Source organism: Camelus bactrianus, chromosome 3, assembly GCF_048773025.1.
Source record: "Camelus bactrianus isolate YW-2024 breed Bactrian camel chromosome 3, ASM4877302v1, whole genome shotgun sequence".
NCBI classification, from domain to species: domain Eukaryota; kingdom Metazoa; phylum Chordata; class Mammalia; order Artiodactyla; family Camelidae; genus Camelus; species Camelus bactrianus.
In genome coordinates, this window is record NC_133541.1 from 108,937,733 (window position 1) to 108,948,631 (window position 10,899).

The 10,899-nt window shown below is 49.9% G+C and overlaps 1 protein-coding gene across 1 annotated transcript in view; it reads right to left on the reverse strand.

Annotated features, from left to right (window-relative positions):
• FAT2 (FAT atypical cadherin 2) overlaps nt 1-9,548 on the reverse strand; it is a 70,616-nt gene extending 61,068 nt beyond the window's left edge. The window contains exon 1 of the mRNA XM_010970011.3: nt 9,391-9,548. The gene's annotated coding sequence lies outside the window, so the exon portion shown is untranslated. The remainder of the gene's footprint in view (nt 1-9,390) is intronic.
• Between the last annotated feature and the right edge of the window lie 1,351 nt (nt 9,549-10,899).

A 10,899-nucleotide genomic window follows, 5' to 3' on the forward strand; every position in this document is an offset into this window, starting at 1 on the left:
CGGGAGCCCCTTACAGAGGCACCATTACACACACATACACACCCTGTGGGCCTCCGTGACATTCCCTCTCCCCTTGCAAAGATTTGCAGCAAAACTCACACAACAGCCTAAGCAGCATTCAAAGAATAAGAATCATTTCTGTTCCTGTCCCCCTTTTCCCCACAGTGGATGCAGAGAGGTCATATGTGTGATCTCATTCAGAGTTGGAGGGGCCAGAGGGTTGGATGTGAGGTGGATGGAAGAGGGTGGCTGAGGATGTCACGGACATCCCACCACCACCTGCTCAGGCTCTGGAGTAAGGCGGCCTGCGGGCAAGTCCTGCCCGGCCCGCTGCTGGCTGTCTGGCCTCCAGCCAGTCACTGAACCTGACCGCCCCTTAGTCCCTTCATATATAAACTGGGGAAAGTAATCTTCAAGTTGCAGTGAGGGTCATTTAAGATGAAGGGCCTCAAATGAGGGTCGCAGTACCTCACAGGTGAGCCCTCACGCACTAGCGGCTGTGATGAAGTGATTCAGGGACCGGAGCCCCCACGCCTTTGGTACCAAGGGGCCTCAGTGATAGACAGCCCAGGAAGGGACCAAGGCAGGGACCCTGAGAAAACCCCCTCATTTCACGGGGCCTCCACTTGCCCATCTGGGAATTGGGACTAGTCCCTGCTCTCCTGCCTTCCTGAGGAACCCTCCACTGAGCACTTGTCAAATGATGCTATGAAGAAGGCGAGGTTTGGAGAATACAGAACGTTTACAGAGACAGGCACTGTCACAGCTGACGTTCACGGAACGTTTGCTGTGTGCCGGGCCTGTCATGAGCACTTGGCATGCATTATCACTTTTAAGCTGGCTTACAGCAACCCTGTAATTATCCTCAATTGCACATGGGATAAATGAGACTCAGAGAGGTTACCTCAGCTTCAAGTTCACACAGCTAGTTTGCAGCCAAGGCAGGATTAAAACTCAGATCACTTATGTGTCTAACAGTTCCCTGGCCTGCCTCTCCATGCCAGCTGGGTGGGGAAGGGAGGGGGCGGTGCCTGGAGAGAGCACTTGGAATGGGGAGGGTTTATGGTCCCTCCCCAACACCAGGGATCATATAACCATGGGTCAACTCACACCAGCAAACACAGATTCTCAGCAAAGGCTTCATCTCCAGTTCAATCACATTCCCTCTAGCCGAGCCCAGCCCAGCAGCACAGCTCTGTCTGTCCTTCCAAGTCCAATCCCCTCTGAGCAGAACAGCTTAGGACAAAGCCGGCAGGTGGGCAGGCCTCGGCAGGTGAGGAGCTGCCTCCTAGCAGCGGGGCAAGACAGGCAGCTCTGCTGTCTGCGGCACCCAGTCCTGCAGTTGAGCTGGCTGAACCTGACTGCAGGGCCAGAGGCAAGAGAGGGGTTAGGGATGAATTGGGAGCATCAGGGTGCATACTAATGAGATGCAAAGGGGCCTCTGCCCTGGACTCCAACTTAAGCCCTGGAGTTCCACATTCAAGCCCCCTGGGCTCTGTCCACACCGATTCCTTTTACCCATGATGACTCTGCTCCACCCAACCACTGAGGCACCCAGAGCGCAACAGAGCTGCTGGGCCTGCTGTGTTCTCACCGGAGAGGGCTGGCCATGGACTTGAACCAGGGGTTCCCATCATTGGGAATTCCCTAAGGGAGTAGAAGTGGAGGTTAAAAATACATATTCCAAGCCCCACCCCAGATCTACTGAATCAAAATCCTTAGGGGTGAGGTTCAAGAATAGATGTGTAACAAGTTCCCAGGGTGATTTGCATGTGACTGGTATTTGGGATCGCTGAACATGGTACTTTTCTTTAGAATCCTGTGTCCTGCCATGCCTGTTTCAAAGTTGATATCCCATATGTGACTTTCTCCAAGCCCCAGTGGAGAGGGGGCAGGGGAAGTTAGGGAAAGACTGAAATCTTCATGACTTTTTTAAGCTAGATGAATGCTTCTCAAATATCAGTGTGTTAAAAATCACAGTGTCATTCTTAAGGTTTCCTGAGGCTGTGGTGGAACTTGGAGGGCATGTTTTACCCTGCAGATGGGGAACACTGGCGCCCAGTCACAGCAGACACGAGGTTATCTCTAAAATCAAATAGAGGAGCAGACAGGAGGGGGAAGCAACAAATCTGATTCCTGTGCCTAACTTTCACCTGGAAGTCTCTTACTCTGCAAATCTGTCTGCTTATCAGCATCTCAGACCCTGGAGACAACTGTGTGTCTTCTTGTGGTCACATCTGTCTATCTCCCAGATAGAGACTCAGCCCCGTGAATCATGTTCTTGCACTGAATAGACCTGAACTGAAAATCAAAGGGTTCTAGCCACATTCGCATACCTCATGGCCCAGCATTTTTACTCTCAGCATGTACACTACAGAAGTGTGTATATATGTTCACTGAGAGTTACACGAGAATGTTCAGAGCAGCACTATTTATAATAGCCCTACATTGGAAACAGCCTTAATGTCCATCAAGATCAGATGGAGAAGTAAATTGTGGTTTGGTCATACAGTGGAATGCTATACAGCCCAGAAAATGAAAGTATTGCTCTAGGCGACAATACAGATGAATTCCACTTACATAATATGGGGTGAAAACAGTCATGTGCCAAAGAGTATACACTGTGCTCTTCCAACTATATAAAGCTTTAAAGCAGGCAAAACTCATCTATGGATTTGATTAGGATAAAGGTACCCTTGTGCAGGGGAAGAGGGGTGGTTAGTGACTGGAAGGTGTACAAAGAGGGTTTCTGGAATGGTGATAATGTTCTGTTTCTTCATCTGGGACCTGGTCAGTTTCTGAAAAGTTCCTTGAGCTGTACACTTAGCATTTGTGCATTTTTCTGTATGCATATTATACTTCAAAAGTTCTCTAAAAATGCTAGTAAGGACTTTTAAGAAGACTTTTAATACAAGGAAAAACACTTAAATTAATAAAAGGGGACTCCAGGTGACTTCTGACTACAGCAAATTATGCAGGATTTCATAGCCATGGAATCGTGGACTCTTCCTATCCCAGGAACCAGGAAGGAGATAGTTCTCAGAAACCAAGAGCTTGGGCACCGTGCCAGGGCATACCAGGGCTGTGGAAAACCGATGCCTCAGCAGTTCCCTTTCCCCACCCCAACCCAGCCTGCCTTTCACAGAATCATAAGGACAATGGCAACCCGCTTTCCACTGGCTTCCAGGTTCAGCTGAGTTCCAATTCATTGGGTCTTGCTTCATGCAGCGTTTTGCTATCCTCAGAGCAGTTTTCTGGTCCATTTTCTTGTTTGATTCCCTCAAAGACCCTATGAATAGAGCCGAGTATTTCCATTTTATCGATAGGGAAGTTGAGGCTCTGAGCCGGCGAGGGGTGGGGGGAATTGGTCAAAAGACTTGCCCAAGGCTAGCAAGAGCTAGCAAGTGGCCCAGCCAAGACTCAAACACAAGGCTTCGGATGCCAAATCCAACACTTCCTTGGCTACACCGCAGATGGGCTCTTCCCAGTCGTAGGGGTGCTGATTACAGCACCTGTCAGTTAGCCAGCACTTTCCCAGGGGAAGGCTCAGAGTCCTTCAACAGCTCAAACAGGTAGGTACTATCATTTCATCCCCATTTTCCACATGGAAAAACTGAAAGGTCAGGTAGTCCAAGTGCCTTGTCCAAGGTCAATGGCCAGTAAGTATGGAGCATGGATTGGAAGAAGTGGTCTATCTGAGTTGAAACCAAGCTCTGAACCACTAGTCCAGTGGTTCCCAAACCCAGTTGGACCTCACCTGGAGTTCCCTTGGAGCTTGTAAAAATCCAGATTCCCTGGCCCTACCCCCTGACCGCACATTCCAATGATATACATAGACTTAGGATGGGGCTGAGAAAGCTGTATTTTTAAAAACAGCCCTAGGCATTTGGGATGCTCAGCTATAAACCAGGCTGCCACTGAAATATGACAGTAAAAACAAAACAATTTAAAGGTGAAGCCTAGTTTAGCAACTTCTAAATTAACTCACTGAACCTCTCTAATAATTAGAGTTCTCCTAACAGTGGTACACAATGCCTCAAGGAGATATTTGAGAACAGCCAGATGGGCTGGACAATAGCTATGCTTGGGGTAGAAGGCAGTGACTGACAAGGGGCATCAGGAAGGCCCTTGGGAGGCTGGTGATGTCTGCTTTTTGCTCTGGTTGCTGGTTAGCCACCGTTTGCATTCACCTTGTAAAAATTCATCAAGCAATAACTTAACAATTGTTACACCATCATTTTGAATGTTTACAAAAAGAAGGGGGAAAATCAGGCTGACTGTCAGAGACACTGTAGAGTTCTCCAAGAGATCCTTCACACAGTGTTTTCGGAGAGATCCAATAGGGTTCTTCTAATTACACACTTTCAGATTCTAGAATTAGAGTTTTCCAAGATGCTGTGATTCTCTGACTTAACTCCCAAGATTTCAGGAGCCCCAACATCTGTAATAGTAGCTAACGTTTGTGAGCTCCTAGTATGTGCTAACTACTATGCTGAGAGCTTTACATGGATCAACTCACAGCAGCTCTGTGAAGTAGGCAGCGTTATCCACCCCACAGCCTTCAAGGTGGCTGTTCAAGGTTACAGAGATAGAAAGTGGCAAAGCCAGGACCGGAACTGGAGGGCCCTGGCTGCAGAGCAGGTGTGCCCAGCCATGGCACCATACTGGTATCAAGCTCCATTGATTCCCCAAGCAATGCATCTAAGAGTCTCAGTGATGCATTTTGTGCCATCTAGCCCTGCATTTGCTGGGAGAACCCAGAGGGAAGGGGATGCTGCAGGGACAGATGGCAGCTCTGACCTGGGACACGTGAGCACACTCGGGCCAACGCGCACGCACGTGCTGACATTACCCCACAGCTGGCAGGTACAGTCCTGCTCAGCTGGCACTGAGGCCAACTGCTGTGGGCGCTGTGGCTGAATGGGAACTGGGAACTGATGAGTTCTCTGTTGTGGGCTCTCTGTCCCCAGCCAGGGGATGGACTGCTGCTGTTTACCTGCCACTCAAGGCCTCATCGCAGGGGCTCTCCTGGTCTCAGCAATAGAGAAGGACTCAGGAAGGGGATAGGGGAGGCATTTCTTTCTTCTGCAGGCTCCACACTGGAAAATGCTTAAGGCATCACCTCTTTCAGGAGGCGATGGGCTTTAGGAGGTAATTTGTCAATCCAAGGGTGATGGTGGACTATCAGGCACTGTGACTAGCCAAAGGGGAGACAAGATAATTTCACCTTCTGCTCTGACCCTCTCCTTAAATTCCTGCTCCTCCCCACAGCCACACGCCCAGCCAAGGCTCTCGTTAACTTTAACCTCTTCAACATGGTCTGCCAGTATTAACAAGATAAAAATCATGCTCCTGTGGATTTCCTGAAGCCCTTACGTTTTAAAGATATACATGGAAATATTTTCAGATGCAATTATGTATCTGGGATTTATTGCAGAATAACCTGGTGAGGGAGGAGTTGGTGGAGTATGGAGGAAACATAATTATTAAAGCTGGGTGATGGTTTTTAAAATACTATTCTGCTTACTTTGGGGCATTTCTATAATTTCCCATTAATAAAAATTATATATAAATTATATATGTGAGTGTATATATATTTAAAAAGCCATGCTCCGTGGCCTGGCACACATAGTCTTCAGTGACCTGGCCCCATCCTGCCTTTTAGAGCACGTCTCCCACTGGTCCCCACCCAGCTGATAATTTCCAGCGCACACATGCCGTTTTCTTTTAACCCTGTGCTTTTGCGTACACTGCTTTCTCGTTCTGAATTGCCTTTCCCATTCTTCTTTCTTTATTTAAGCCTTATTCAGTCTTCAAAACTGATGTTCAGTCCCAGCTCCTCCGAGCAGCCTTCCTTCTCTGACTCCATAACTGGGCTAACTCTGGCCCCCCTCGGCCCCCTGCCAGCCCGAGTTTGCCTCTATTTTACCACCTTCCTCAAGGTATTAAGCCATCCAGCTATGGTCTGCCTGCACCAACTGGGAGTCTTTGGGGGGTGACACATTGCAGGCGCTAAGTATCTATTGAACTAAGGATCTGTTGAGAAAACAGAAGCTGTGTGACTGAAAGGAAGTGGCTTAGCTTTTCTGAGTCTCTATTCATCTCCACACTGAAAACAACAGTAGCAACACAAAAGGAAGCCATACAGGATGATGATTGCTGACCTGCAGGGCAGTTGTGCAGAGGAGAAGAGAAGGTTTATGTGAGATGGTCTAACCCACTGACAGGCACATCGAGGGGCTCAGGAAGTCAGAGTGCCCCTTTCAACGTTTAAATCTCAATACTCAGTGCTGCGTATCCGCATCGACCCAGGACACCATCACACTCTGGCTACTGACTTTAGGCACATCTGTAAAATGGAACCAATAATTCTTGAAGGGAAACTTTGGGAAACTCCTGAGGACCTTCCAGTTGTACAGTTACAGATATCTGCTGACTTGTCGGTGATAGTGCTGGAATGGTGTGTGTGTGAGTGTCTTTGGGTTCTGGGGGAGGGGTCTGATTGATGAGGTATATGTCCCTTGTCCCCTGAAAGGCATCTTACAGGTTGATCCCAAATTGTCTCCAAGGGACGTAGGGACAACTGATTCACTGGCCTCCAAGGCTGACCACCCACATAGGAAACAGAACTCTCTCCTGAGCTGGGCAAGGCAGAGAGAGGGAGAGGAAAGTGAAAAGATCTGGGTCGTGGCCATGCCTTCCCCACTTACTTGCTGTGTGACCTCAGCCAAGTTGTCAGCCTCCTCTGGTGAGGCCTCAGTATCTCCACTTGTCTAATTCAATGATCTCCAGCGACCCTTCCACTCTGATCTGTGATGGGGTTGGGCTAATGCTTAGTCCCTCTGAGTGACTGTTCTCATTTCTGAATAAGAAGTGAAGATTTATTCATTCTCTCATCAGATATGCGATGAGATTCTTTTATGATCCAGGAGCTATGCTAGACATGGGTGCCAGAGCAGTGAGCAACGCTTTGTAGGAGAGACCATGTCAAACGAAATATACACAAGGAATTCATCATTATGACTGTGGCACATCTTAGGAAGGAACACTTAGAGGTGCATCTCCACTCCAGGGAAGCAGAGAGGAGCCAATTAATTGATGACTGTGAGCATCATAAACAAGGCCCTGGGCACTACATGCATTGTCTCGTTTAATTTTCACCTCAATCTCTGAGAAAAGGAATATTAATAGCCCCACTTCTTCAAACTGAGGTTTAATGAGGTTGAAGCTCAGGTCATACAACTAATAATATCCAGGATTTAGACCCACACTCTTCTTTGTAAACCTGTCTGGAAACCCCTATTATGAATGTAGGCGTTAGTACCATTAGTAATAGAAACAGTAGAACTGAGTTTCTGAGTTAGCTCAGCTTGTGCTGAGACCTAGGAAGCACGGGAAGCTTCCAGAAGCTCTGCCCACTCGTTCTGCCCACTGGTTCCAGAAGGAACCCAAAAGTCAGGGCCCATCCAGCAGGCACAGGTACAGGAAGGTCCCCTGTACCAACCCCATCCTGCCCCCAGCGCACACTGGTTTTCTCTGAGGCTTAGCACCTGCCCTGCATGCTCTCCTACCTGGTCCCACCTGGCCGGCAGCAGCGCCGGCACCATGGCCTGCCCTGGGGAAGGAGAAATGCCAGGTCAAGGTGAGATCAGTGGCACCAGGGAGGAGTGTAGTGGCCCAGCTCACAGAGGACTGGTGCAGAGAAGGCCTGGCAACCCCTCCCTGGAGAGCACAGGCACAGCTGACACGTAGGTGCTGGAGAATGTCAGTGTCTTGCTGGGTCTGGTTCCCTGAGTCCTTAAGGAGACCACAGAGAGTGGTGGAAACAGAGGAGAGGTCTAGGGAGATCTTGACTGTCTCCAGTTCCTCCCCCATTTTACAGATGAGGAAACTGAGGCCCTGGGAGCTTGTGGCAGAGGGGGCCTCACTGTTTCACTCCACCAGGCTGGCCAACTCCTGTACTCGGCCCCTTCCTGCCCAAAGTGTAATCTGTGCTCCATGGAGAGCCTTGGGGGAACCCGAGCTTCCTTCCTTCTGCGCCGAGGGATGTCAAGTCCCAAAGCTTCCTCACCCGCAAAACGCAGTCATTCCTGCTTTGCCTACCAGCAGGCTTTTTGGGGTGAACCGATTAAGAACAGATCTTAAAAATCCAACCACCTTTATTTTAAAAGTAGGGAGATAGGCCCAGAGCAGTAGGGCACTGTTTCAGGCCACATCGCCTGTGAATTACAAGGATGTGAATAATGAAATTCTCTTTTCGCCCTGCTGGCTTTGAAACCTCAACATTTTCAAATGACCACACAGACTCACCCCAGTCCCCACATGCAGGAAGCATCCAGTTGAGTATCAGCTGTGATATAACTGTTAGGGGTTTCTGTGTGGAGGGCACTGTTCACCTGGCCAGGTAAAAGGAGAGGAAGGATTGGAAATGCTGAGTCTTGCACCTGCTTTTCTACCTCCCTGCTCTCTCCTGAGCCCAGGTCGTGCTCCTGAGTGCTGTGTGGCTGGGGACGGAGGCAGCCTTTCGGAGCCCTCAGCAAACCTCAGCACGGCTTTCTGCTTCCATACTGGAGCAAATAGCACCCCCAACCCCCGCTTGAGTCCCCCGCTCTAGTGGAGGGCTGAACTCTGGCCTGGTGGCTCTGTTCAGTGTTCCACTCCAGTTCTCTGGCCTCCAAAGATATGCATCAGATTCCTGCTTCCCCCAAGACCTGCTCCCACTCCCCCCGACCCCTGGTGCTGCCCCTGGTGCCTCTCAGACTCGCCATCTTTCACAGCCTTTGGAGACAGTGAGCACCCCCATCTGACAGTCAGGAGAGCTGAGGTTCTAATCTGGGTGCCTCTAAAGAGTCGCACAAGGGCTGGCTAGGTTATCTGACTCTCCCTTCTGCCCTCCCCTTCTCCGCCTCCCCAGGTGGCTTTGTCTGTAACAGGGACCCTGTGCCCCCATGGACACACACAAGAAGCCAGCCCCTCTTGGTCTCCTGGCCCCAGCACTTCCCCCTAAAACCACAGAGGAAATTGTCTCCACATCCCCTTGAAGGTTCATCCCCAAACAGCCCCAGCAGGGAATTTCATTCTTCTAAGAAAAGGAGTCCAACTTTCCACACATGCAAATATGACCTTGCTCCTCCAGGAGATCAAAGTTCTAGCCTTAGCCATTCCTGGGCCACCAGCCCCAGCCCCCAGGCTCAGGCTGGCTCCATCTCTGGCTGCATTCCGTGTACCTAGGTGATCCAAGGCCCAGGTGTCCTGCCCTCCCCCTGCCGCGCCTGCCCCGGCCATCTCCTGGTTTTGTCCCCACCTTCCAAGAGCCTTTGCTCAGGGACCAGAATGGATTAGCTTTGCACCCCTCCTCCCCCTAACCTCCCATCCTCCAGCAGCTCTTACCTGTGCCCCTCACGTCGGGGAGGGTGCCCCGGGGTGGGCTGCTGGGATGGAGCCCCTTTCACAAGCACCAGGCTGACAGGCTCAGGAAGGAGGGAGGTGCAGAGACGCGGAGCAGGAAGGCGCGCGCTCAGAAGAGGCTGCTGAGAAAGTTGGAGTAGGTGTGTCCCAGCCCAGGAGAAGGAGGAGGGAAAAGGAGGTGGGAGAATTGAGGCGGATCATCCCCTCTTGCCAGCTCTCTGTCTCAGGGAGAGGGAGGAAAGGAGCCAACTGGTTTGTGGCCCAGAACTCACGGTGGGGAATCAAGTCATGGAAAATGACGGCTGGAGAGTTGCTGAGAAACCGAGCCCATCTCCACCTCTCTTCTCAGTTTCACAGAGGGATAAACCGAGGCCCTAGACAGGTAGTACTCACCTGAGGACACACAGAGACCACGGGGGGAAGGGGAAGGACCCAGGGCTCTCAGCTCTCTGGCCAGTGTCCTCTCCCCCCTCCTCCCACATGCTGCAAACCTGAGATCAACAACCACAACTCCTCGCCAAAGTCTGGTTCAGGGCCCTGGTACTGCCATCTACTAGCTCAGTAACCTTGGATGAGTTACTGGTCTGAGCCTCAGTTTCCTTTTGGATGGAGATAATAATAACTCCTACCTCATGAGGTTGTTATGAGGATTAAATGAGATAAAGGTTGCAGGAAGGCGCATAGTAGAGAATGTATCCCATAGAAGGTAACTCTTCTTATTGTTATGAGCTGTGACTTCCTCCATAAGTGACTTAACCTCTCTGAGCTCTGGTTTCCCCAGCTGTGAAATGGGGGTAGCAGGAATTCCTGCTTCATAAGGTTACGCAGCATCATGAGACAGACAATGTGTGTAAAGTGCAAAGCATCGCTTTTCCAGGCACTATACCTGGTCCTGGGGACATAGAGGTAAATGGAATTGTTCCTGTCCCACAGAGCTGATAATGGTTCATGACGATCCTATTCAACCCCCACCCTTCCTCCCAGGATTCACTGCCACTCTGTAGTGTCCCTGGCAAATAAGTCAATCTTTGCTTGCATACCTCTTGTTACAGGGATCTCATTACCTCTCCTAGCAGTCAGTTCTGACTCTAAGCAATTCTATCTGATGTTCAGCTGAGCAGAAGCCCTTGAACCTGGTTAAGAAACAAGAATTCTGCTTATCTTTATTATTGCTATTATTATAATTATGTGACCCAAGGCAAATGATGTCATTTTGCTAAGTCTCTGTTTCCTCATTTGTTAAATGGGCTCACACCTGCTGAGGCCACTCATCTCCTTCCTCTGCCATGTGATGAAAGCTAAAGCCTGGTGCCATGGCTAGGACTTGGTTTTGGAAGTTCAGGCTGGACCCTTTGGATAAATGGAACCATTAGGGTTCTGGTCTTGTTGCTTATGAAGGAATAATGAGGCTCTTGGCTATTTCCTAGTTTTCAGGCAATACCTATTCATGGAATGTTTACAGTCACTATGGGCCGTGCCTTCAGGGATCTG